We start from the raw sequence: 3,020 nt of genomic DNA on the forward strand, positions 1-3,020 counted from the left end.
GACGTGGTCAGTAATGTAGAATTTAGGTTTGGTGTTTCCTATAGGGCATTAACGAGTAGGTCCCTGGAGCTCCTCAGCTGGTTCCAGTGCGGCCTAGGGTTTGTGCTACTCGCTGTGGTGCTCTGGTGGCAAGAGCAGAAGCAGGAGGGAGTGCATATTTTAGGGATCTACGATAATAAAGCTGGGATTCGGAGCTCTGTTGCTCCGATGGCTTCGTATGTCGTCGGGCGGTCGTCCTCAGTCCTCTCCATCCAGTTTCCATGGGGTAAGTTGAAGGAGGAGATCCGTGCGAGCTCTCTCAATAAGTTTGACCATCTCCGACTCTTTCTCTCAGCCGGTTGTGGAGGCGAGTGGGAGGAAAAACAACTCAATGTGTCGGATCTGCAAGATGCCATGGTCTTGTTCCGAGTAGAAGCTTAGCAGACACCTGCGACGGGCGTTGCCATCTTGGACCCCCTCCTCATGGCCGAAAGATGACCCTCCTTAGCCACACGATGGTGGTTGTTCTTCCTCCAGGCGTAAGACCGATGCGGAGGATCTTTGTCCACTCCATCATAGCGTGTTGCAGTGGTGATGAGGACATCCCATCTGTTGATACAACCGCTGTACCTACAACCACACAAATACAAGGACCAATCACTCGAGCTCGTCCCAAACAACTTAACTATCAGATACTTTCATTTCTTGAAACTATTCCTCACATACATGAGAATATGATGCTTCCTAAATCAGATATATTTGTTACTCTTAGGAATGATGGACCTAGCATGGACAAGAAGGACAAGCATTGGAGCATGATCGTGCATGGAGATGGCAACAAACATATGACGATTGAAGAGGACGCCGCAAGTGGAGATTTCAGAACTTTGAAGCCGCCATAATAAGAGATGAAGACATGGACGAAATATAGAGCTTTCCACTTCATAATTTCATCCATATATTTATATGGTGCTGCATCACTTTTTAATTTGGGCCACGCCCATGTAATTTTCGCAGGAATTAAGTCAGCCCCCGTTTAGAGTTCGTATTGAAGGGGGAAAGGCCTTCTAGGGTTTGGTTCGACCACCATATGCATGGTTGGCCGAAACCCCACCTTTTCCTCCTTTAGATACTCCCATAGCCGTCACGTTTAGACTCGGATTTTGATTAGATTAAAAGTTAGCCATTGCTGCAACTCTCATGTACTTCTTTTGAGGCCAACGCCCAGAACAAGACCGACTATTCGAAATCCCACCTTTATTCAATAAAGCTTCCATCTTTCATCCACAATATTCTGATTGCAATATTAGTTCTTACTTGTTATCCATTTCAGGTAGAAATTAAAATCCCCGCTGGTCAGGCTGATCGTGCATCCGCAAGATCAGTAACTCCCGAAGATTATCCTAGCGATTGCATTGGCACACGAGATTTGCATGTGTAGTCGAATCGTCAAGCACGAACTCCATCAACAAATCGACGTTATCATACTCTCATCGAAAGATCGGACACCTTTGCCCTATCAAGTGGTGTTGCTCCAAGTGATTCGTCTTTGGTAACCAGAGTGCTGTCTCGAGCGTGGTGTGGAATTCGTCTTCAAGATGCACAAGGACTAGATCGGTTTTTCATTTATATTAAAGGTCCTTTATGTAGAATTTCAGGTCCTGATTAGTATTTTCTTTGCTTTAAGAACCTCGATATAAAATACAAATCCACCTTTTGGAATAATAATGTAGCTCTAGGTCCTCCGGCACCTTTACATGTTAAAAAGAAACTAACCAATGTTCGAAGGAAAACGCTTCTATTCCCCCGGGGGATTACACGTTCCAATCGTCCGGATGGACACGCTGTCATGTACGCGTCCACACCTTTGCTCCTGGCTATCGAACCGAACGAGAATAATAAAGGGCCCCACCCACCTTATTATCACATCTTATCTTCTTCCCCCCATCGTCTTCTCCGCGCGTCTCTCCTCTTCCACTCCACGCGCAGGCTTCTCTGCAAGTCGCCTGCACCAACACGCGCCGCCGCTGGCTAGCCACACATCGCCGGCCTAAATCCCCTCTCCCTGCTCGCTCCTTTCTCTCCGGTGTAGAACCTTGTCGTGCGCCATGGAGAGCTTGAAGCGCGGCGACTCCCCTGCTGCGGGCCGGCGACACCGGCGCTGCAAGCCGACAGTGTAAAAAGAAGAGCACCGGTGCCGCGGATGATGCCAGCGGCGGGAGAAATTGCGGCCGTCGGTGGACGGAGGTGCTGCATCGGTTGGCGCCGGTCTGCCGGTGCTGCCAAGAGTGGCGCGGTGGTGCTACCTTGCTGCCTGCGGTGGGCTCTGCTTTGCTACCTGTGGCGGTCGCGGTTGCTTCCTTGGGAGGGCACCGTTGCTACCTGTGGCTGCTGCGGTTGCTGCCTTGGCGGGCGCCGTTGCTACCTATAGCGGCCGCGGTTGCTGCCTTGGGCGGGCGCCGTTGCTACATGTGGCGGCCGCGGTTGCTGCCTTGGGCGGGCGCCGTTGCTACCTGTGGCGGCCGCGGTTGTTGCCTTGGGCGGGCGCCGTTCCTACCTTTGGCGGCCGCGGTTGCTGCCATAGCTGTGGGGATGAGCTACCACAGGGAAACGGAGGTGCTACCAAGGAAGAATGGTGGTGCTACCAGAAATCAAACGGAGGTGCCGTCGATGCTACGAGCCCGGGGCGGCGGTGCTACAAACGAGAAGCACTGCTGCTACCGGCGAGGGGAACTTATGCTGCCGGCAGGGGTGGCGGTGCTGCAGGCGAGGGCAGGGAAGGGGCACTCGCGCTGCCGGCGGGGGCGACAGTGCTGCCAGCGAGGGTGGCATGCTGCCGGCGCGGGCGACGGGAATAACCAGAAGCTTCTCTCCCGGAAATCACGGGCGTGGGCGTGGGCGTGGGCGTGGCCTGCGGAGTATTCTTTTCCCAATCGCGTTGACTCAGATGAACGGTTGGTATGTCCGCATCGGACGGCTGCGGACCCGGGGGATCGGGGGATTTGATCCCCCGGGGGACGCCCAGCACGCTCCATGTTCGA

The sequence above is a fragment of the Lolium rigidum genome, chromosome 6 (genome assembly GCF_022539505.1).
Source record: "Lolium rigidum isolate FL_2022 chromosome 6, APGP_CSIRO_Lrig_0.1, whole genome shotgun sequence".
Lineage (NCBI taxonomy): Eukaryota > Viridiplantae > Streptophyta > Magnoliopsida > Poales > Poaceae > Lolium > Lolium rigidum.